The sequence below is a fragment of the Bos grunniens genome, chromosome 5 (assembly GCF_055505025.1).
Source record: "Bos grunniens cultivar Pamir isolate PY7600 chromosome 5, Bosgru_T2T1.0, whole genome shotgun sequence".
NCBI classification, from domain to species: domain Eukaryota; kingdom Metazoa; phylum Chordata; class Mammalia; order Artiodactyla; family Bovidae; genus Bos; species Bos grunniens.
The window spans coordinates 58149003-58174861 of NC_141169.1; the positions used below are offsets into that span (position 1 = coordinate 58149003).

The 25859-nt window shown below is 41.7% G+C and overlaps 1 long non-coding RNA gene across 2 annotated transcripts; it reads right to left on the reverse strand.

The window, feature by feature from the left end:
- LOC147372069 (uncharacterized) lies at positions 1–25848 on the reverse strand. Of its 2 annotated transcripts, none has more exons than XR_015163925.1 (3): positions 25679–25848; positions 21665–21794; positions 1–36 (listed from the first exon to the last, which is right to left on the reverse strand). It is a non-coding gene; the product is annotated as an uncharacterized LOC147372069 (long non-coding RNA). The 2 variants fall into 2 exon arrangements; XR_015163924.1 differs by lacking the exon at positions 1–36 and adding an exon at positions 13265–13880.
- Positions 25849–25859: the final 11 nt, after the last annotated feature.

Consider the following 25859-nt stretch of genomic DNA (forward strand, 5'->3'; position numbering starts at 1 on the left):
TTGCATGCCCCAGCTGAAAAATCCTACATGCTGCAACTGAAAGATCCCACATAATACAATTAAGACCTGCTGCAGCCAAATAAATTAAAAAAGAAAAAAGAAAACCCTGAATGGTTTCATATTGCTTAAATAAATTGAATACATAATATAAAAACTTTCCCACAAGAAACTTCTAGACCCCAATAGATGTACTGGTCAATTATTCCATTTAAGGAAGATCTTACAAAAACTTTTCTAGATAATAGATAAAAAGAAACAATTTCCTGCAAGCCACAACTACTGAAGCCTGAGCACCCTAGAGCCCCTGCTCTGCAGCAAGAGAAGCCTCTGCAATGAGAGAGTAGCCCCTGTTCTCAGCAACTAGAGAATACCTACACACAGCAATGAAGACCCGGTAGAAGCCATAAATAAATAAACATTTTATTTTATTTTTTTTTCACTTTAAATAAACATTTTAAAAAGAAACAATTTCTTATTCATTTTATGAGACAATTCAACTTGAACAAATTTATTAAGAAACAGGAAAATTATAAGCCCATCTCTCATTAACTTTGATGCAAAATATTAGCTACACAAAATATTAGCAAACAGAATCCATTGATATGCTAAAATTATACAACATTGTAGTCAGGTAAGATTTATTTCAGGAATTCCAGTGAACGCTGGAAAACCAAGTAATATGATTTACTACATTAACAGTATAAAGGAGAAAAATCATATAAGCCTCTCAATGAATGTAGGAAAACTATTTGATAAAACTCAACACCCATTGATGATTTTTTTAAAAAACACGGGAATTCCCTGGCAGTTCAGTGGTTAGGATTCACTGCCAAGGCCCAGGTTTGATCTCTGGTTGGGGAACTAAGATCCTGCATGTGGCATGGCAGAAAAATAAAAGATAAATGTAAAATATTAAAAAATAAAAATATTGGACTTCCTTGATGGTCCAGCGGTTAGGAATCCTCCTGCCCACGCAGGGGACATGAGTTCGATCCCTGGTCTGGGAAGATTCCGCATGTCTTGGAGCAACTAAGCCCATGGGCCACAACTACTGAAGCCCAAGTGCCTACAGCCAGTGCTCCATAATAAAAGAAGCCACTGCAATGAGAAGCTCTCAGACTGCAACTAGAGTAGCCTCCACTCACTGAAGCTACAGAAAGCGTAAGCAGCAACAAAGACCTAGCACAGCCAAAATATATATATATATATATATATATTAACTAACTAGGAATAGATAGGAACTTTTAAAAATTTGGTACGGAGTACTTAGCAAAATTACAGTCCATGGAGCTGCGAAAATTCAGACACGACTGAAGCAACTCAGCAGTAGCAGCAAACCTGATTTAGACTGGATTGAAGAGAGAATGGGAGAAACTATCCAAGACTACTAAGGTTATGTCAGAAGAACTCAAGAGGACCTCCCTGGTGGCTCAGTGGTTACGAATCCACGTGCCAGTGCAGGGGACACGGGTTCAGACCCTGGTCAAGGTCAATCCCATGTGCCACATGGCAACAAAACCTGTTCGGTGCAACTAAACCCATGTAACAGCTACTGAAGCCCTAATGCCCTACAGCCCGTGCTCTGCGACTAGAGAAGCCACTGCGATGAGAAGCCCAGTAATTGAACTAGAGAGTGGCCACCACTCGCTGCAACAAGAGAAAGCTCACATGTAACAGTGAAGATCCAGCGCAGCCAAAAATGAATAAATAAATTAATAAAATTTTATAGTCAAATTATACCTAGAAGGACACATCAAACGATAAACTGCCTGTGATAATGAACTGACTTTGTTTTTTTTCTCTTCCTTTTTTTTTTTTGCATTTTTATTTTATATTTTATTTTATTTTTTAACTTTACAATATGTTTTTTTTTTTTTCTTGTAGTGTTTGGTTTCCTATTATGTACATGTTAACTTTTAAGAAATAAATAAAAACCTTTTAAAAATTAATTACTTGATTTAAAAAAATAAAATAATTGGAAAGGAAAGAAGGAGAGAGTAAGGAAAGAAGAAAGGAAGGGAGGAAAATCTTCAGACCAATTATGTTTCTCTGTGATTTCTACCAAGTAGGCCTCATTCTATCCTGTGGTTAATCCCTCTTCTATGTCACAACCCTTCAGATGTTTGAGGATGTCTCTTGTTTCCTCTTTAGTTTTCTTTTCTCCAGATAAATGCCTCTAAATCCTCCCGCTGTTCTTCAAGCGACTCACTTAACAATCTTTTCCCTATCACCCTGTCTCTCTTGACTGTACATGGTCCAGTTTGTCAAAATGTGTAGCCCAAGACTATAAATCAGATGACAGATGGCACTATCCCTTAGCACATCCTGAACACTGTCTATTAATGGAGCCAAAGACCAAATTAAATGGCCCAGCAATTCCATTTCTGGTTATATACCCAAAAGAATGGAGAAGGGCATGGTAACCCACTCCAGTATCCTTGCCTGGAGAATCCCATGGACAGAGGAGCCTGCTGGGCTACAGTCCATAGGGTCCCAAAGAGTCGGACACACTCAAAAGAAATGAAAACACGTGTCCTCACCAAAACTTGTACATGAATGTTTATTACAGCATGATTCCTAATAGCCAAAATATGCTGAAGGAAACCAGAATATGTCATCTCAAAATATGTCTCTTTGACAAAAAAAATATATATATTTGAGCTTAAGGCAATTAAAAACAGCAAACAGAGAAAAAGCTCTCTCTCTACCCTCCTCCTTTTCTGCCTAAAGGCAGGCTATAAATTCTCCTTTACTAGAGACACTCCACAGTCTAGACTCTTATCAGCCCAGAGATGGCACCAGAAAAATCTGCAGACAAACCTTACTGCATTAGTTTCCTCCCATTTATTTATCTCCCCATAGTTGGCCACCCTTAGAGGCCTAAAACCCTTTTCTTTTGTCCTAGCATTTCTCCACAGATTTATTGTCTTTTTCTTGAAGATACCATGTTAGCTGGAGTTCTAAGTCACTGCTTCGAGTTACTCTTTGCTGAAGTTTCTCATGTGTGATATGCATTGCATGTGTTAATAAATTTATTTTTCTCCTGTTAATCTATCTTTTTGTTAAAGAGCTCCAGCTGAGGACTTGAGATGGGTAGAAGTAAAGTTCTGCCTGCCCTACAATGGAAACAAACCAAATGTCTATAAACAGAAAATGGAGAAACCAAATGTGGTGTATACATACAATTGAATATTATTTGCCCATAAAAAGAATGCTGCTGTTTAGTTGCTAAGTCGTATCTGACTCTTTGTGCCCCATGGACTGTAGCCCACCAGGCTCCTTCTGTCCATGGGATTCTCTAGGCAAGAATACTGGAGTTGGTTGCCATTTCCTTCTAGAGGGGATCTTCCCAACCCAGGGATCAAATCTGCATCTCCTGTTTGGCAGGTGGATTCTTTACCACTGAGCCACCTGGGAAGCCATAGAAAGAATGAAGCACTGATAGTTTTCAATTTCAATTTAATGTATCTTGAAAGCATTACGCTAAATGAAAGAAGCCAGTCAGAAAAGGCCACATAATATATAATTCCATTTTTATGGAGGTCCTGAAATGGATAACCTATAGAGACAAAAAGACAGAGAAGGCAATGGCAACCCACTCCAGTACTCTTGCCCAGAAAGTCCCATGGATGGAGGAGCCTGGTGGGCTGCAGTCCATGGGGTCGCACGGACACGACTGAAGCGACTTAGCAGTAGCAGTAGCAGAGACAAAAAGTAGATTAGTGGTTGCTTAGCGTGGAGAGAAGGGTAATTAGGGGTAGGAGGATGATATTGAATGGGTATGAGGTTTCTTTTTGAGGTGATGGAAATGTTCTAAAATTGATTATAGTAATGGTTGCACATATCTGTGAATATACTAAAAATACTGAATCATATATTTTACTGGATCAATAATGTCATACATGAATCATATCTCAATGTGATTTTTTTTTTTTTTTTGGCTGTGCTGGGTCTTCGTTGCTGCTCAGACTTTTCTCTAGTTGCAGAGAACAGGGCCACTCTCTAGTTGTGGTGCACAGGCTTCTCATGCAGTGGTTTCTCCTGTTGTGGAGTACACACATGGGCTCCAGTAGTTGTGGCTCCTGGGCTCTAGAGCACAGGCTCAGTAGCTGTGGTGAATGGGCTTAGTTGCCCCATGGCACATGGGATATTCTCAGACCGGGGTCAAACCTGTGTGCCCTGTGTTGACAGGCAGATTCTTTACCATTGTGACACCAGGGAAGCCCTCAATGTGAATTTTTAAAACAAGCTATTTTTGTTTTAAAAAAAAAGGCAAGTTAACATTTTTGTTCAACTTAACCGTAGTGTCACTTCGTATATTGCTGTTACACAAGCTATTACTTTTCTTATTTGAACTATAGTTGATTTATAATATTGTGTTAATTTCAGATGTACAGGGACTTCATGGTGGTCCAGTGGTTAAGAATCTGCCTGCCAATGCAGGGGACTCAGGCTTGATCCCTGGTCTGGGAACTAAGATCCTGCATGTCACAGGGCAAGTAAACCTGAGATCCCCAACTACTGAGGCCCATGTGCTCTAGGGCCCATGCTTCCCAACAAGAGAAGCCACTGCAGTGGGAAGTCCACTGACAGCAACAAAGACCAGCACAACCAAAAATAAAAATAAATCAATAAAGATAAATTTCAGGTGTATAGCAAAGTATTTCAGTTATATATATTCTTTTTGAGATTCTTTTCCATTATAGGTTATTATAAGATACTAAATATAGTTCTCTGTGCTCTGTCGCTCAGTCATGTCTGACTCTTGGTGGCTCCACAGTCTGTAGCCCACCAGGCTCCTCTGTCATGGGATTTCCCAGGCAAGAATACTGGAGTCGGGTGCCATTGCCTACTCCAGGGATCTTCCCCCTTCCCAGGGATTGAACTCACATCTCTTGCATCTCCTGCATTGGCAGTCGGATTCTTTACCACTAGCGCCACCTGGATTGGAGAAGGAAATGGCAACCCATTCCAGTGTTCTTGCCTGGAGAAGCCCAGGGACAGGGGAGCCTGGTGGGTTGCCGTCTATGGGGTCACACAGAGTTGGACACAACTGAAGCAACTTAGCAGCAGCAGCGCCACCTGGGAAGCCCTATGGTTTCTTGTGCTATACAGTAAATCCTTATTGCTTATCTATTTTATGTATAGCAGTGTATATCTGTTAATCCCATACTCCTAATTTATCCCTCCATCCCTTTAGAAATGTTTGTTTTCTAAGTCAGTGAGTCTGTTTCTGTTTTGTAAATATGTTCATTTGTATTAGTTTTCAGATTCCACATATGTGAAATCACATAATATTTATCTTCCACAAGCTATAATTAAACCAGCCTTACTTGTTCATCAGTTACGAATTAGAGGCCTGAATGAGTGAGCTTTCATTTATCTAGGCTAACTATCATCTTTTTGAGATTCAACCTTCTTCTGGTCATTCTATTGCCCTTTGGGTTCTAATTATGTTTTCCACTGCGTAAGCTATCTGAAAATCAGGTCACTTCAATTCAGTTTTTTTATTCATTATTTATACTCGAATGCTATATTATTCCGATGGAGTCTAATCTCCAGTTTTGCCTCCCACAATCCATTCTCTTTACTGCAGTTTCTGATGTTAAACAAAACAAAACAAAAAAAAATAGATCATCAGATCACTCCCTTGTCTAAATCTTTTAAAGGATTTTCATTGCCTTCAGTATAAAGGACAACCTCCTTAACTGGCTTACAAGACCCTACACTGACCTGGCCCAGTCTTTCAGCTTTATTTCTTACCACTTCTATGCTCCTTTGTGTATCTGCCACAGACTGACTCTTTTCTCTCAACCTCCAAATAAGGAACATTTTTCTTTCACCAACTATTTTTTGAGCCCCAACTATATCTCCAGGTTCTGTTCCTGAGCTCCCATGGCATTTAGAGTCTATGGATAAAGAGATAATAGACAAGCACACATGTCACTACAACATGAAAAGAGAAGAAAGCATAAGCAGAGTCCCATACCAAAGTAAGAGAGAGGGGTATGTGTGGTGGGGGATATGGCAGCCCTACCTGGCTTTGGGATTTAGCAAATCCTCATCAAAACAAATATGAACACAAAATAGTAACTAGTAGGCAAAAACAAAAAATCACGGGCAGCAACTACAATAAGGTATCCCCACAAACCCCAAATACAAGCAGTGAGAATGACCACCAGAAATCACTAGACCTGCTTGTTATGGGTGTCTATGGAGCAGAGGAAAGAACCGGAGTGTCAGAGAAATATGAGAACAGGAGGAGTTCCAAATGGAAAGCCTGGCAGGCCAGTCTTGACAACTGCAGTTGCAACTGAGAGAAGTTTTGCGCCCCCCAGTGGTGGATAAAGGCAAGGGCCCGCACATTTAGTAAGAACTGAAGTGAAGTGAAAGTCGCTCAGTCGTGTCTGACTCTGCGACCCCATGGACTGTACAGTCCATGGGATTCTCCAGGCAGAATACTGGAGTGGATAGCCTTTCCGTTCTACAGGGAATCTTCCCAACCCAGGGATCAAACCCAGGTCTCCTGCATTGTGTGCGGTTTCTTTACCAGCTGAGCCACAAGGGAAGCCCAAGAATACTGGAGTGAGCAGCCTATCCCTTTTCCAGTGTATCTCCCTGACCCAGGAATCTGGAGTTCGGGGTAATTCTCATATTAAGTATTGTTATTCATGGGCTGCCCAGGTGGCCTAGAGGTAAAGAACCCACCTGCCAGTGCAGAAGACTAACAGATACATGTTCAATCCCTAGGTTGGGAAGATCCCCTGGAGGAGGGCATGGCAACCCACTCCAGAGTTCTTGCCTGGAGAATCCCATGGACAGAGGAGCCTGGTAGGCTGTAGTCCATAGGGTCGTGCAGAGTCGGACAACTGAAATGACTTACCATCAGCATCCCTTTGAACTCTCCAAACTGACCATCAAGGCTTCCTTTTAGGGAAGGTCCTATACTGAAGAAAGACTGCTGAGAGAGGAATCAAAATTGAGAAGGACAGGGTCAACAGAGACAAAGGAAGAGAAGGTCTGGAGAAAAGAGTGGTGGGGATACAAAGCTGGAAAATCTGAGAGCAAGCCACTGTATATTTGCTGCTGCTGCTAAGTCGCTTCAGTCATGTCCAACTCTGTGCAACCCCATAGACCCCCCACCAGGCTCCCCCATCCCTGGGATTCTCCAGGCAAGAATACTGGAGTGGGTTGCCATTTCTTTCTCCAATGCATGAAAGGAAAAGTGAAAGTGAAGTCGCTCAGCCGTGTCCGACTGTTAGCAACCCCATGGACTGCAGCCTACCAGGCTCCCCCATCCCTGGGATTTTCCAGGCAAGAGTACTGGACTGGGGTACCACTGCCTTCTCCAACTGTATATTTGAATACTATTCAAAGCAACAAACAAAAAAGCATTGTCTAGATTGGAAAGCTATCTGAACAAATCCTTCAGAAAATTAAATTCTGCTAAAAATGAGCAGCAGAAAGTATCAACTTAAATGCTATACAAAATTACTAAAAGAATAAAGAGACTCAGGGACTTCCCTGGTTGTCCGGTGGTTAAGAATCTGCCTTCCAACATAGGGAACTCAGATTCAGTCCTGGTCAGGGAACTAAGATCCTACGAGCCTCACAGTGCAGCCAAAGAAAAAGTAAGGGGAAGGAAGTCAAGCAAATAAACACACAAATAATGTCTTTTAAAAAGAAGAAAAAGAGGTAAATTTTTAAAGTAAAAAGAAGTGAAGTAAAAGAATTCAAGAGAAAATGAAAAATCTTAAAACAGATAAGGAAAATATAAAATCCTTGGCTCATGTTTTCTTTTTCTTTCTTTGGCCATAACACTTGGCTTGTGGGAACCTAGTTCCCTGCATTTGGAGCGCAGAGTCTTTTTTTTTTAATATTTATTTATTTAATTTTATTTGGCTCCCCCAGGTCTTAGTTGCGGCACACAGAATCTTTAGTTGCAGCATGTGGGATCTAGTTTCTTGAGCAGGGACTGAACCCTGGCTCCTTGCGTTGGGAGCACAGAGTCTCAACCACTGGATCACCGGGGAAGTCCTGATAATGATTTATTTTTAAATAAACATTTCATTTGATTCCATTCATTGCTATTTTTAAACTTTATTGACGTATAACTGACATACAGTGAACTGCAAGTGTATAAGTTGATGCTGTGTGCTAAGTTGCTTCGGTATTGTCTGACTTCATGCAACCCTATGAACTGTAGCCCACCAGGCTCCTCTGTCCATGGGATTCTCCAGGCAAGAATACTTGAGTGGGTTGCCATTCCCTCCTCCAGGGATCTTCCCAACCCAGGGATCGAACCCTTCTCTTCCGTGTCTCCCGCACTGTAGGCAGATTCTTTACCACTGAACCACCAGAAAAGCCCCAAGTATAAGCTGATGTGTGTGTTAGTCACTCAGTTGTGTTCGAGTGTTTGTGACCCCATAGACTGTAGCCCACCAGGCTCCTCTGTCCATGGGATTCTCCAGGCAAGGATATCAGAGTGGGTAGCCTTTCCCTTCTCCAGGGGACCTTTTCGACCTAGGGATCGAACTCCAGTCTCCTGCATTGCAAGCGGATTCTTTACCCTCTGAGATACCAGGGAAGCCCGTATTAGTTGATAAGCTTTGACAAATGTATATGAGGACATAATCACAGTCAAGATAATGAATGTGTCTACGACTCCCACAGTTTCCTCAGCAGCACTTATTTCTAATGCATCACTTGAGTGTGGTGGCTTGGGGGGCACCTGCCCACTGTGTCTGGACTCAGTGGTGTGGGGTTTGCACTGGTGGCAGTGACACTGCCTCAGTAGTGGTTGGGGGGCTGCTCCCTCAGGTTGCACTCCTGGCTAATTCCTCCTCATCCCTGACCCTCAGCCAAGATCAGGTTACTCTTAGAAGGTTTCTCTGACACCGCTAAGTGAGAGGCTGCTTCTGTTCTGCTCTCCCATTGCACCTGCCCCATTGCTGGTCCTTTTTCACAGTTAGTGGTTTCACTGACTTCTTTTCCAAATAGATTATAAGCTTTTTCAGGGCACAGACCATCTCTGTGTTGGTAGCACTATATCCCCAGTACCTTGAGCATAGCAGGCCCTCAAGAAATATTTTTGAATGAATGAATGCTCACTCAGCATTTTAAGTGTTGAAGATGCAAAGGTGAATAAACATTGGATCCTGCCCCGCCCCATATAACCTAATGGAGGAACATATAGGTAAATAGATCCAGTGAAAGTGAAAGTGGCTCAGTCGTATCTGACTCTTTGAGACCCCATGGACTATACAACCCATGGAATTCTCCAGGCCAGAACACTGGAGTGGGTAGCCTTTCCCTTCTCCAGGGGATCTTCCCAACCTAGGGATTGAACCCAGGCCTCCCACATTGCAGGTGTATTCTTTACCAACTGAACCACAAGAGAAACCCAAGAATACTGGAGTGGGTAGCCTATCCCTTCTCCAGGGGATCTTCCTGACCCAGGAATTGAACCAGGGTCTCCTGCATTGCAGGCAGATTCTTTACCAACTGAGCTACCAGGGAAGCCTAATAGATCCATTACTTTCTATTAAGTTCTGTCAATGCTGATACAGAGTACAGAATCATGCAGGTAAAATAGGACTGGTTATCTGTTTCTGCAGGGGACAGGGTCTGAGAAGGTTTCAGGGTGGAACCCCATGAACAGTATGACAAGCCAAAAAGATATGACACTGAAAGATAAACTCCCCAGGTTGGTAGGTGCCCAATAAACTACTGAAGAAGAGTGGAGAAATAACTCTAGAAAGAATGAAGAGACAGAGCCAAAGTGAAAACAACACCCAGTTGTGGATGTGACTGGTGATGGAAGTAAAGTCTGATGCTATAAAGAAGAATATCACTTAGGAACATGGAATGTTAGGTCCATGAATCAAGGTAAATTGGAAGTGATCAACAGGAGATGGCAAGAGTGAACATCAACATTTTAGGAATCAGTGAACTAAAATGGACTGGAATGGGTGAATTTAACTCAGATGACCATTTTGTCTACTATTGTGGGCAAGAATCCCTTAGAGGAAATGAAGTAACCCTCACAGTCAACAAGAATCCAAAATGCAGTACTTGGGTGCAGTCTCAAAAATGGCAGAATGATCTCTGTTCATTTTCAAGGCAAACCATTCAGTATCACAGTAATCCAAGTCTATGCCCCAACCAGTAATGCTAAAGAAGCTGAATGGTTCTGTGAAGACCTACAAGACCTTCTAGAACTAACACCCAAAAAAGATGTCCTTTTCACCATAGGGGACTGGAATGCAAAAGCAGGAAGCCAAGAGATACGTGGAGTAACAGGCAAATTTGGCCTTGCTGTACAAAACGAAGCAGGGTAAAGGCTAATAGAGTTTTGCCAACAGAACACACTTGTCATAGCAAACACCCTCTTCCAACAACACAAGAGATGACTCTATACATGGACATCACCAGATGGTCAATACCAAAGTCAGATTGATAATATTCTTTTTTATATACATATATTCTTTGCAGCCAAAGATGGAGAAGCTCTATATAATCAGCAAAACAAGAGCTGGAGCTGACTGTGGCTCAGATCATGAACTCCTTATTGCCAAATTCAGACTAAAATTGAAGAAAGTAGGGAATACCATTAGACCATTCAGGTATGACCTAAATCCAATCCCTTATGATTATACAGTGGAAGTGACAAATAGATTCAAGGGATTAGATCTAATAGAGTGCCTGAAGAACTATGGATGGAGGTTCGTGACATCGTACAGGAGGCAGGGATCAAGACCATCCCCAAGAAAAATAAATGCAAAAAGGCAAAATGATTGTCTGAGGAAGCCTTACAAATAGCTGTGAAAAGACGAGAATCTAAAGGCAAAGAAGAAAAGGAAAGATATACCCATTTGAATGCAGAGTTCCAAAGAATAGCAAGGAGAGATAAGAAAGCCTTCCTCAGTGATCAATGCAAAGAAATAGAGGAAAAAAATAGAATGGGAAGACTAGAGATCTCTTCAAGAAAACTAGAGATACCAAGGAAACATTTCATGCAAAGGTGAACACAATAAAGGACAGAAATGGTATGGACCTAACAGAAGCAGAAGATATTAAGAAGAGATGGCAAGAATACACAGAAGAACTATACAAAAAAGATCTTCACGACCCAGATAATGATGATGGTGTGATCATTCACCTAGAGCCAGACATCCTGGAATGTGAAGTCAAGTGGTCCTTAGGAAGCATCACTACAAGCAAAGCTAGTGGAAGTGATGGAATTCCAGTTGAGCTATTTCAAATCCTAAACGATGATGCTGTGAAAGTGTTGCACTCAATATGCCAGCAAATTTGGAAAACTCAGCAGTGGCCACAGGACTGGAAAAGGTCAGTTTTCATTCCCATCCCAAAGAAAAGTGATGCCAAAGAATGTTCAAACTACCACACAATTACACTCATCTCACACGCTAGTAAAGTAATGCTAAAAATTTTCCAATCGAGGCTTCAACAGTACATGAACTGAGAACTTCCAGATGTTCAAGCTGGATTTAGAAAAGGCAGAGGAACAAGAGATCAAATTGCCAACATTCACTGGATCATCAAAAAAGCAAGAGAGTTCCAGAAAAACATCTACTTCTGCTTTATTGACTATGCCAAAGCTTTTGACTGTGAATCACAGCAAACTGTGGAAAATTCTTAAAGAGATGGGAATACCAGACCACCTGACCTGCCTCCTGAGAAGTCTGTATGCAGCTCAAGAAGCAACAGTTAGAACTGGACATGGAACAACAGACTGGTTCCAAATTGGGAATGAAGTGTGTCAAGGCTGTATATTGTCACCTTGCTTATTTAACTTAATGCAGAATACATCATGTGAAATTCCAGGCTGGAAGAAGCAAAAGCTGGAATCAAGATTGCTGGGAGAAATATAATAACCTCAGATATGCAGATGACACCACTCCTATGGCAGAAAGAGAAGAACTAAAGAGCCTCCTGATAAAAGTGAAAAAGGAGAGTGAAAAAGTTGGCTTAAAACTCAACATTCAGACAACTAAGATCATGGCATCTGGTCCCATCACTTCATGGCAAACAGATGGGGAAACAGTGGAAACAGTGACAGACTTTATTCTGGGGGGCTCCAAAATCACTGCAGATGGTGACTGCAGCCATGAAATTAAAAGATGCTTGCTCCTTGGAAGAAAAGCTATGACCAACCTAGACAGCATATTACAAAGCAGAGACATTACTTTGCCAACAAAGGTCCATCTTAGTCAAAGGTATGATTTTTCCAATAGTCATATATGGATGTGAGAATTGAACTATAAAGAAAGCTGAGCGCCAAAGAATTGATGCTTTTGAACTGTGGTGTCGGAGAAGACTCTTGAGAGTACCTTGGACTGCAAGGAGATCCAACCAGTCCATCCTAAAGGAAATCAATCCTGAATATTCATTGGAAGGACTGATGTTGAAGCTGAAACTACAATACTTTGGCCACCTGATGGGAAGAACTGACTCATTGGAAAAGACCCTGATGCTGGGAAAGATTGAAGGCAGGAGGAGAAGGGGATGACAGAGTGTAAGATGGTTGGATGACATCACCGACTTGATGAACATGAGTTTGAGCAAGCCCCGGGAGTTGGTGATAGAGAAGCCTGGCGTGCTGCAGTCCATGGAGTGGCAAAGAATTGGACACGACTGAGCAACTGAACTGACTGACTGCTCTGTTTCTGCAGGAGCAGGGTCTGAGAAGGTTTCAGGGTGGAAGCAATCCTTGAGTTAGGGTGACTAAACTAGGATAGATACTTTTGGTTGTTGTAGTCTGATTAATGACCCCCAAAGATGTCCAGATCCTAATCTATGAAGGCTGTGAATATGTTACCTGACATGGTAAAAGAGACTTTGAAGATGTGATGAAGTTAAGAATCTTGAGACTGGAAAATTATCCTGCTTTATCTGGGTTGGCCCATTGAGATTATAAGGATCTTTACAAGAGGGAGGTACAACTGTCAGGGAAATCTGAAGATGCTATGGTGCTGACCCTGAAGAGGGAAAGAGAGGCCACACAGCCAAGGAATGTAGATAGCCTGGCAAAACTGGAAGATGGAAGAAAGTGGATTCTCCATGAGCCTCTAGAAGGAACTCAGCTCTACTGCTGTCTTTTTTTTTTTTTTTCCCTTTTTTATGGCCGCACCACGAAGCTTGTGGGATCTTAGATCTCTGACCAGGAGTCAAACCTGGGCTCCTGACAGTGAAAGTCTGGAATCCTAACCACTGGACCACCATGGAATTCCACTTTTACATATTTTTAATCAATTTTTTATTAGGGTATAATTGATTTACAATATTGCATTAGTTTTTGCTGTACAGCAAAGTGAATCTGTAATACATATATCCACTCTTTTTTAGAGTCTTTTTCCATATAGGCCATTGTACAGTATTGAGTAGAATTCCCTGTGCTGTACAGTAGGTCCTTATTAGTTATCTATTTTACATGTAATAGTGTGTATGTGTCAATCCCAGTCTCCCAATTTATCCCTCCTCCTCCATTCTCCCCAGTAACCATAAGCTTGTCTTTTACATCTGTGACTGCATTTCTGCTTTGTTAATAAGTTCATTTGTATCATTTCTTTAGATTCCACATGTGAGTGATATTATTCTGCTGCTGTCTTGATTTTAGCTCTGTATGACTCATATCAGCCTTCTGACATTTAGAACTATAAGATAATAAAGCTATGCTGTTTTAAGCCATTGACTTTGTGGTAATTAGTTACAACCACCATGGGAACTAACAACAGTCGACAACCTGAAGCCTTCTTATGTGACTTCAAACGTTATCCCACTGCAACGTCGGTGAGAGGTGGTGATGGTTAGACCAGGGTCCACAGCCTGGAGGCAACCACAGCAGTTTCTTGAAAATCCTGTTCCATGTACAAACACAGCAAGTGTATTTTAAAATTTTTTTTGCAAATTTGTTTTTGTTGATTTTTTTGGCTGTCCTGGGTCTTCACTGCTGGGAGGGTATTTTCTCTAGTTGCAGCGAGTGGGTGTTATTCTCTAATTGTGGTGCAGGAACTTCTCATTGTGGGGGAGGGAGGGCTTCTCTTGTTGCAGAGCTCAGGCTCTAGAGCACGCAGACTCAATAGTTGTTCACAGGTTTAGTTGCCCCGTGACATGTGAAATCTTCCTAGAGCAGGGATTGAACTCATGTCCCTTGCATTGGCAGGTGGATTCTTAACCACTGAAAGTGAAAATTGCTTAGTCGTGTCCAGCTGTTTGCGACCCCATGGACTATATAGCCCATGGAATTCTCCAGACCAGAATACTGGAGTGGGTAGCCTTTCCCTTCTCCAGGGGTTCTTCCCAACCCAGGGATTGAACCCAGGTCTCCTGCATTGCAGGCAGATTCTTTACCAGCTGAGCCACCAGGGAAGCCCTTAACCACTGAACCAACATGGCAGTCCCATTTTTTTTTTTTTAATGACAATTTTAAAAGGTTAACAGGAATGCATCCTTCTTACAGAAGGAGGGTGTGTTGTGTTTATACTGAAATGATCTTCTCTAGATAAAATTGTCCCTAGAGGAGAGAGGGGCAATTTACTTCTTCAGCCCTGATCCTGTGCTGATTAAACAATCCTGTTTTTTACTTTGGTCTCCTGAGTTAACCCACTTGCCTGGAGGGACTGACTCACAGAAGTAACTGATGTTGATTCTTTTGTTAGGGATAGGTGTTATTAGAAATACATACATAGATTGGCACCTTCATTTTAGGAGACAGCTGAACAAAGAATAAATCTGGGTCTTTAAAAAAAAAAAATCTGGGCCTTTTTATTGTGTTTAATAATTAGAAAAAAAGAGAGCAGGAGTAAGCAGAAAACCACGCCCTTTGTACAGAAGGTGAGGTCCGTTTGGACTCTGCCGAGTTGGAAGGCAACAGCACTAGGGGCTGGTGGCACCCAGGCTGCAGGCCGCACTGATGGAGCAGGGAGGCCTGGAGGGAAAGACCTCAGAGGATTTGGGCAGCAGGATTCTAAGCCCCTGTCTTCAGTGGCCACTGTAGATGGATAACATAAGGGTCCTCAGCTTTTCTACATTCAGCTTTTAATGCCAGCATTTTTGCATCTTATGTTTGCACTCTCAATCTCCTTCTTAACATCAGTAGAGGAATTATTCCCATCATGTGGTTGCACGATGATGCTTCCTAGAAGCCAACAGTTTGGTTTCAACAGTGACACTTTCTTTACTTTTGGAGCTATTCTGCAATTATAGCACCTGTGTGGGGTGGTTTCCTTTGTTTTTTACTTTTTCTGAAATATTTTTCAAACTGTGTGCCTGGGATCCCTAGAGGTAGTGCCCTCAAAGAGCTAACAATCGGCCTGGAAAGGGAGACAAACCATCAGTAACCTTACAGGGAGACCAACGCTGGGGCAGGTGCAATGGGAGAACAGACAGGAGCAGTCACCTCTTTGGAGGTGTCAGAGACGGCTTCTAAGAGTATGTGGTCTTGGCTGAGGGTCAAGGATGAGAAGGCATTAACCAGGAGTGCAACCTCAGGGACCACTTACTATGAAGCCTCAGTGATCAAGATGTGATATTGGAATAGAGCGAGACAAGCAGATCAATGGAACAGAAAAGAGTCCAGAAATAGTCCTCCAAATACATAGTCAAGTGATTTTTGAGAAAAGTGCAAAGGGAATTCAAGAAAGGGTAGTCTTTTCAACAAATAGCACTGGAAGACTTCCCTGGTGGCTCAGTGGTAAAGAATCCACCTACAAATGATATTTAGTCCAGGAAGGGCCCACGTGCCTCGGGGCAACTAAGCGCACGCACCCCAATTTCTGAATCCTGTGAATCCTAGAGCCTGCACTCTGTAACAAGAGAAGCCACCACAGTGAGAAGTCTGAGCACCGCGACAAGGAGTCATCCCCAATAACCACAACTAGAGAAAGTTCACACACAGCGTGGGAGACCAAGCGCTGCCGAAAAGAAATAAATCAATTTAACATGGGCTTCCCTGGTGGCTCAGTGGTAAAGAATCTGCCTGCCAGTGCAGGAGACACAGGCTCAATCCTCTGGTCCAGAAAGATCCCACATGTCTTGGAACAACTAAGCCTGTATGCCACAACTGTTGAGCCTGTTCTCTAGAGCCCAGGAACTGCAATTACTTTGCCCACACTGCCGTAACTACTGAAGCCCACACCCTAGAGCTGGTGCTCCACGACAAGAGAAGTCACTGCAATGAGAAGGCTGAGCATCGCAATGAAGACCCATCAAAGCCAAAAATAAATATATAAAATTATTAACTAAATAAATAAAAACAAAGTACTGGAACAATGGAATATCATTAAGCAAAAAAAAAAAAAAAATTCAATATTTACCTCATACTGGATACAAAAATTAATTTAAATGCATCACAAGGACTTCCCTGGTGGTCCAGTGGTTAAGACTTGAGGGGGCATGGGTTCAATCCCTAGACAGGGAACTAAAGATCCCGCATCCCACATTCCACAGGGTATGGCCAAAATTTTTAAAATAATTAATTAAATGCGTCACAAACCTGATGTAAAACCTACATGTACAAAGCTTCCAGGAGAAAAGCTTTGTGACACTGAGTAAGGAACATATCTTAGTTTCAATACCAAAAGCAGGATCCATAAAAGAAAACAAACTTGATTAACAAAATTAATGACCTCTGCTTTTAGAAGACACTCTTCAAACAATGAAAGGGTAAGTGGAAGGAAAAATATGCACATTGTATATTTGATAAATGATTTGCATTCAGAATAAGGGACTTGAAAAACTCAGTAATAAAAAAAAAGCAATCTGTGATATAAAATATCAAATTATTACATTATGCATTAAGAACTAATATCGTGTTGTAGGTCAGTTATACTTTAAAAACAAAGAAAAAAACTCAGAAAAAGATTAGATTTGTGTTACCAGCATGGGGGGTGGGAGGAATTGGAAAAAGGGGGTAAAAAGTTACAAATTTCAAGTTATAAGATAAATAAGTACTAGAAATGTAGTATGCAATATGTACCTCTATAGTTTTTTGTAATTCATTCATTAATTTACCTATTTTTGGCTGCCCTGGGTCTTCATCGTGGGCTCAGGCTCTTCATTGCTGCCCTAGGGCTTTCTCTAGGTAAGGTGCGTGGGCTTCTCGTTTCCGTGGTTTCTCTTGTTGCCCAGCACAGCTTTTAGGCCTGAGGGCTCAGTAGTTGTGGCTCTCCGGGTTAGTTACTCTGGGACACATGGGATCTTATTTCCTGGACCAGAGATGGAATGTTCCTCCCCTCCCTTGGCAGGCCAATTCTTAACTGCTGACCACCAGGCAAGTCCCACCTAGAGTTTTTAATTGAGTGAACCAATACATTTCCTTTATTACAGAAAACAAAAAAAAAAGTTAAGAGTAAATCCTAAGAGTTCTCATCACAAGGAAAAAACATTTCTTTCTTTTATTTTGTATCTTTATGAGATGATACATGGTCACTAAACTGATACTGCTGCTGCTAAGTCACTTCAGTCGTGTCGGACTCTGTGCAACCCCATAGACGGCAGCCCATCAGGCTCCCCCGTCCCTGGGATTCTCCAGGCAAGAACACTGGAGTGGGTTGCCATTTCCTTCTCCAATGCATGCAAGTGAAAAGTGAAAGTGAAGTCGCTCAGTCGTGTCCGACTGTTAGCGACCCCTTGGACTGCAGCCCACCAGGCTCCTCTGTCCATGGGACTTTCCAGGCAAGAATACTGGAGTGGGGTGCCATCGCCTTCTCCGAAACTGACACATATAAGTCAAATCTTTATGTTGTACACTTTTAACTTATACAGTGCTGTATGCCAATTATATTTCAATAAAACTGGAAAAAAAAAAGCAGCCTAATTTTAAAAATAGGAGGAAAAGATTCGAAAAGACATTTCACTAAGGAAGCTATATATCTGTGGACTTCCCTGGCAGTCCAGGAATAAGACTCTTAACTTCCACTACAAGCAGCACATTTTGATCCCTGCTCAGGGAACTAAGATCCTGAATGCTGTGTGGCAGAGAAAAAAAAAAAAAAAAGATATATATCTGGCAAATAAGCACATGAAAAGATGCTAGACGTCATTAGTTATTATGGAAAAACAAAAAAGTCTTTATGGAAAAACAGATTAAAACTACAATGAGACATCATTAAACATCTGTTAGAATTTCTAAAATTAAAAAGACAGACAAGTGTTGAAGAGAATGTCAGGAAACAGGGACTCTCATACACTGCTGGTAGGAATGTAAAATGATACAATCACTTTTGGAAAACAATTTGGCAGTTTTTTAAAAAGTTAAGTATATACCTACAGTGTGACTCATTCAGTGCTTCCATTCCTAGGCATTCATACCGAGAAATAAAAACATATGTCCACACAAACTGTACATAAATGTTTGTAACAGCTTTATTTATAATAGCCAAGATTAGAAACACACACAAATGCCCATCAGCAGGTGAATGGATAAACAAACTGGGATATTTATAAAATGAAATCCTACTCAGGAGTAAAAATGAAACAACTACTGATATATGCAATAGTGAAGACTCTCAAAATAATTGAGTGAAAAAAAAGCCAAGGCAAAGAAGTATCTACTGTGGGGTTTCATTGATATAAAATTCTAAAGAATGCAAACCAATATATAGTGACAAAAAGCAGAGTAGTGATTGTCTGGGTGTGGGACTGGGAGTTACAGGATAGTGAGATTACAAAGGAGGAAGAAACTTTTGGGGTGACCTATATGTTCATTATCCTGAGAATTGTGATGGTTTCATAGGAACACATGTCAAAATTTTTCAAATAGTACACTTTAAATATCTACAATTTATTGTATATCAATTACCTTCAATAAAGCTTTTTTTTTGGCCATGCCACCTGCCTTGCGGGATTTTAGTTCCCAGACGAGGGATTGAACTTGTGGCCCCTGTAGGGGAATCACTGTACTGCCAGGGAAGTTCCTAATAAAGCTATTTTTTAAATTGAGTTTTTTGGGCTTCCTTGGCGGCTCAGTGGTAAAGAATCCGCCTGCCAATGCCAGGTATACAGGTTCAATCCCTGGTTCTGGGAAGATCCCACATGCCTCAGAACAACTAAGCCCTTGCACCACAATTATTAAGCCTATGCTCCAGAGCCTGGAAGCTGCAACAAGAGAAACCATGGCAACGAGGAGCCCCAACACCACAACTAGATAGTAGCCCCAACCTCCGAAACGAGAGAAAAGCCTGTGGAGCAATGAAGAACTAGCACAGCCAAAAATACATAAATAAATACATAAAGTTATTTTTTTTTAAAGTTGACTCAAAAAATAAATAAATAAAATCTGAGTTTGTAAAACATGCAAAGCTGAAGCCTGGGCCAGGAATAATAGGTACCACCATTTGTAATGCCAAATTACCTAGCAGGTTTTATGCAAAGTCCCTTGCATATATTATTTTATTCTCAAAACAGTCCCGTGGAATAACTACTACTACCATTTTTATTTTTTATTTATTTTTTAAAATTTTGTTGGAGTATAGTTTCTCTACAGTGTTGAGTCAGTTTCTCCTGTGCGTACAGTCAGTCGTGTCTGGCTCTTTTGCAACCCCAAGGACGATAGCTTGCCAGGCTTTCCTGTCCATGGGATTTTCCAAGCAAGAATACTGAAGTGGGTTGCCATGCCCTCCTCCAGAGTTTCTACTGCACAGCAAAGTGAATCAGCTATACATAAACATATATCCCTCTTTTTTGGATTGCCTTCCCATTTAGGTCACCACAGAGCATTGACTAGAGTTTCCTGTGCTATACAGCTACTACTATTTTTAAATGAATGTATGGAGGTTCAGGGGCTTCCCTGGTGGCTCAGTGGGTAAAGAATCCACCTGCGATGCAGGAGACAAAGCATTTGTCTGGGTGCCTGTAGACAGGTGAGCTGGGACTCAGTGCTCCACTGCACATGGGGCTTGTGAGCCATAACGTCTGCCAGGAGTCATTGTACCAGGACTCATTGTACCTCGGCCCTCATCCTTGTTCATGTGCAGTGAGGTCACCATAAGGAGCCTAGGACTCCAGGTCACCCTTCAGGCATCTCCCAGGTTCAAATGCCCATGCAGTCATTTCTGATCCCATTTTTTTTCTCCATCTCCTGAAACATTTTCACGGCCCTCAGACCTCAGGGTTCATTATCAGTAAAAACCCCCAACTTTAACACTCCCTTCACCATCTGCTCTAAAGGAAACCTGGTTCTCCCAAAAGGACCCTTGACCAGTAATGAAAACTCTCTGCTTCCTGCCCCCACAGCCCCAACTGCAGGGTCTTTTTACATATTTATTTATTCAACTGTGCCAGGTCTCAGTTGTGGCGTGAGGGATCTTCGATCTTTGTTGCAGCATGAGAGATTTTTAGTTTTGGCACATGGGATCTAGTTAACTGTTGCTGTTGTTTAGTCACTATGTCCCCTCCAATTCTTTTGAGACCCCATGGGCTGTAACCTGCCAGGCTTCTCTGCCCATGTTATTCTCCAGGCAAGAATACTGGAGTGGGTTACCATTTCCTTCTCCAGGGGATCTTCCCAACCGGGGGATCAAACCCACGTCTCCTGTTTGGCAGGCGGATTCTTTACTGCTGAGCCACAATCCAGCCTCCTGCATTGGGAACATGGAGTCTTAGCCACTGGACAACCAGGGAAGTCCCAGCTTGCACAATCTTAATTCCCTGATTAGGTTTGATTTCCTTGCAGTCCAATGGACTCTCAAGAATCTTCTGCAACATCACAGTTCAAAAGCATCATTTCAGAGAGTGGGATGTGGCATTCTACTGGTTAGGACTCAACACTTTCACTGCTGAGGGTTCAATGCCTAGTCAGGGACAAAAAAAAAATCAATATTTTCAATATGTTTTATTTATTGCTGTGCTGCACAGCTTGCAGGATCTTAATTCCCTGACAAGGGAGGGAACCCATTCCCCTGCAGTGAAAGTGCAGAGCCTTAACTACTGGACCACCAGGGAAGTCCCAATTTTCTTCTCTTGCAGAGTATAGTGTGCCACCATGTGTCTGGGCTTTCCAGGTGGCTTTTGGTAAAAAACCCACCTGCCAATGAAGGAGATACAGAGGGGAGTTTGATCCCTGGGTCAGGCAGATCCCCTGGAGGAGGAAATGGCAACCCACTCTAGTATTCTTGCCTGGAGAATCCCGTGGACAAAGGAGCCTGGAGGGATACAGTCCATAGGGTTGAAAAGAATCTGACATGACTGAGCAACTGAGCACACTCACACAATGTGTAAAATATATATGTATTTGCTTGTGTGCTGCATGCTAAGTCACTTTAGTCACACCTGACTCTTTGTGATCCTATGGACTGTAGCCCGCCAGGTTCCTCTGTCCATGAGATTCTCCAGGCAAGAATCCTGGAGTGGGTTGCCAGGTCTTCCTTCAGGGGATCTTCCCAATCCAGGGATCAAACCTGCGTCTCTTGCATCTCCTGCTTTGGCAGGCAGGTTCTTTACTGCTGGCGCCATTTGGGAAGCCCTGTATTTGCTTTTAGTATATATATTTATTCAGGAAACTAGTTATAAAAGTTTATCTCCTGTATAGCTGGGGGGATTTAAGTTATTTTCACCCTGTATGCTTTTGCACTTTTTGAATTCCTTACTTTCTGCATTATAACTAGTTGTGAAGGGGGATCAAGCCACTTCCCCCATACCATACCTTTTGAATTTGCCCTTTTGCGCAAGACTCTGAGTTCCTCAGTCACTCTTGTTTTTCCCAATCAGTTCCTTTTTGGCCTTCCTTTTCTCTCGGTTGATCTTGGACTCCTCCATCCACCAATCAGCCATGACTGAAAGAGCACCATGATTTCCATGTTTATATTCTCAAACCAGAGCAAACCAATCATGCTTAGTCTTCTTCTTTCCCTAGAACAATTTTTTAATATTTTTCAAAGTGTGGTCTGCAGACCAATTGTGTCAGAATTTTGGGGGTATGCTGTAAAATTGCAGATTTCCAGACCGAATCCCAGGCACTTTGAATCATGCTGTGCATTGTATTTAAATGGTAGGGGTGATTCTACAAGGGAAATTATTTCATTAACCCCTGACTTTTCCATTGGTCAAGCATATTTATTCATCCACCAATGTTGAGCTCCTGCTGTATGTCAGGCAATATAACTGACTATCTAGACACTGCCCCTGACCTTGTGAAGCACTTCCCAGGGACATTCTTGGGATGCTACCAGTTTTTTTTGTACCATTTTGGTGATAAAAAGTAGTGATGAACCCTTTTAAAAATTACTTATTTTTGACTGTGCTGTGTTGTGGTGCACAGGCTCTTTGTTGCTGTGAGTTGCAGTGGGTTCTCTTGTTGTGGAGCACAGGCTCTAGGGCTCTCAGCCTCAGTATACAATACTGAGGCTTAGTTGCCTGGTGGCATGTGGGATCCTATTTCTCGGACCATGGATTGAACCCATGTTCCGCATTGGCAGTCGGATTCTTGACCACTGGACCACCAGGGAAGTCCCCAGTGGACCCCAAATTTACACTGTAGAGTTTAAAAACTACCTTCTAAGAGTTGTTAGTTTTCCAGGAGGAATACTGATACAATTTTTTTCTTTGCTAATAAACATATGACCAAATGGAAACAATAAAGCTTTTTGCAGCAGATAATAAACATATGTGAAAAGTGAGTCAATTTAAAGAAAATGATTGCATATGTACACCAGAAATAGCAAGAGGTACAAAAATGCCTGATGTTTGGGAGATACTCATCTGGCCTCCAGAGGTACCTATGATATAAGAAAAAGAATCAGAGGGACTTCCATGTGGTCCAGTGGTTAAGCCTCCGTGCTTCCACTGCAGGGTGCACACAGGTATGGTCCCTTGTGGGGGAACTGTTAATAAGATCCCACATGCTGTGCAGCATGGCCCAAAACCAACCAAGCAAAAGCATCAGAAAAAGGATAGCTGGGCATGAGGGGAGGGGGGATTGGATGAAGGTGGTCACAGGCACAAATTTCCAGTTATAAGATAGATAAGTACTAGGGATTAATGTACATGATAAATCGCTGTATGTTATATATGAAAGATGTTACGAGTAAATCCTAAGAATTCTCATCACAAGGAAAAAAAATATTTCTTTAATTTTGTGTTTAAATGAGACAGTGTTCACTATTGTGGTAGTAATTTCTGATTTATGTTAAGTCAAATCGTTATGCTATACATCTTAAACTTATACAGTGTTGTATGTTAATTATATTTCAATAAAATTGGAAGAAAAAAAAGAAAAAGAAAAGCTAGTATTTTTTATGAACTGACTAGATCAGATTATGTCACTGCTCTGCTCAAAATTTTCCAATAGATTACCATCACATTTTTTGTGTGATATATTTTTGTAATAGGTTTATTGAGCTGTAAATTCACGTACCACACGAATCACATCACCCACATAAAATGTGCAACTCAGTAGTTTTTAATAGCTTCACAGAACTGTGCAACTGTACTGCAATTTCAGAATATTTTCATTACCTCTAAAAGAAATCCCATACCATTTAACAACTGGTCCCCTTTCCCCCACCTTCCTATCCCTAATCTATTTTCTGTCTTTATTGATCTATTTATACAATCAGCAGTTGATGGACATTTTTTCCTATTTTTCGGCTATCATGCTGTTCTGAACATTCATGTACAAGTCTTTGTGTGGATATGTGTAAGTTTCATGTTCTTTTGGGTACATGGAATGCTGGGTGATATGGTAACTCCCTGTTGAATATTTTTAGGAAACTGCCAGATTGTTTTCCAAAGTGGTTACACCATTTTACATTTTTATCAGAAGTGTGTAAAGGTTCGTTTCACCACACTGTCACCAGCACTTTATTATTATTATAGCTGTCTTAGTAGTGTGAAGTGATATCTCATTGTTTACTATCAGACTTTGAGTAGAGTCCAGAGTCTGCCAGGGCCTAAAAGGCCCCATGTGATCTGGACATGTCTTTTGTTATATTTTTTAGTATCTGTCTATCTGCTGGCTGCTTTGGGTCTTTGTTGCAGCACACAATATCTTCATTGTGGCATGTGGACTGCAGAGCACTTGGGCTCAGAAGTCGTAGCTTTGGGGTTTAGTTGCCCCTCGGCACCGCCCATGGGATCTTAGTTCCTGGATCAGAAATTGAACTTGTGTCTCCTGCTCTGTAAGGTGGATTCTTTTTTTTTTTTTTGTAAGGTGGATTCTTAACCACTGGACCACCAGGGAAGTCCTCTGGACCTGTCTTCTCTAACTTTGTGTATCAGTTACACAATCCCTTGTTTGCAACTGAAAAAACAAAACAGCTCTAAAACTCAAGATTTTTTGAACTCATGGCAGCAAAACCTGACATGAAATATAGTCTTCCTTTTTTCTACTTAACATGACCATTTTTGTATTTTACTGCAGAAACCCTCGGAGAAGGCAATGGCACCCCACTCCAGTAGTCTTGCCTGGAAAATCCCATGGACAGAGGAGCCTGGTAGGCTGCAGTCCATGGGGTTGCTAAGAGTTGGACACAACTGAGCAACTTCACTTTCACTTTTTACTTTCATGTATTGGAGAAGGAAATGGCAACCCACTCCAGTACTCTTGCCTGGAAAATCCCATGGACAGAGGAGCCTGGGGGCTACAGTCCATGGGGTTGCAGAGTTGGACACGACTGATCGACTAACACTTTCATGTCACTTTGAGAATGTTATCTATTAAATAGTATATGGTCTGTATTACCGTTCTAAAATCAAAAAGTAATTCCAATGCAAATAAGTTTTCAAGGATTTCAAATAAAGGATTTTAGACCTGAACCACTTTCCCCCAGTCCACTGGAATTCAGCCAGTGACTGCTTTGCTTTTTGTGACATGCCAGGTGCTAATAAAGGTCCATCTAGTCAAAGCTATGGTTTTTCCAGTAGTCATGTATGGATGTGAGAGTTGGACCATAAAGAAAACTGAGCACTGAAGAACTGATGCTTTTGAACTGTGGTGTTGGAGAGGACTCTTGAATGTCCCTTGGACTGCAAGATCAAACCTGTCAATCCTAAAGGAAATCAGTCCTGAATATTCATTGGAAGGACTGATGCTGAAGCTGAAGTTCTAATACTTTGGCCACCTGATGCGAAGAGCTGACTTATGGGAAAAGACCCTGATGCTGGGAAATGAGGGTGGGAGAAGATTACGACAGAGGATGAGATGGTTAGCCTGCATCACCGACTTGATGGACATGAGTTTGAGCAAGCTCCAGGAGTTGGTGATGGACAGGGAAGCCTGGTGCCCTGCAGTCCATGGGGTTGCAAAGGTCAGACACGACTGAGTGACTGAACTGAACCGAGGGATACTCTTGCCTCAGGGCATTTGTAGTTGTTATTATCTCTGCTGGAGAGCTATTTCTCCATTTATGTAAATGGCTTCTCTTTCACTTTTTCTAATTGTTATCTATCAATCTTACTAGACCATCTTTTATAAAACTGTAGCCCTTCCTCAGGCCTAACCACCCTCTCACACTCCTCCCCAAATAAAATGTAATGCTCTGAGACCAGAGTCTTGGTCACCACTTATGTCTTTAGCACTTAGAAATGTTGGCACATAGTAGGTTCTCAATATTTCTTGAATAAAGGATCGTTTTGTATCACTTAAGCCACACCAAAATACTGATATAGGAATGACTTTCCTAAAGATTAGAAAATTGAAGGCAGAGGTTAGGTAACTCACCCACTGTGGTTGGAGAAGACTCTTGAGAGTCCCTTGGATTGCAAGATCCCCAGTCCATCCTAAAGGAGATCAGTCCTGGGTGTTCATTGGAAGGACTGATGTTGAAGCTGAAACTCCAATACTTTGGCCACTTCATGTGAAGAGTTGACTCATTGGAAAAGACCCTAATGCTGGGAAGGAT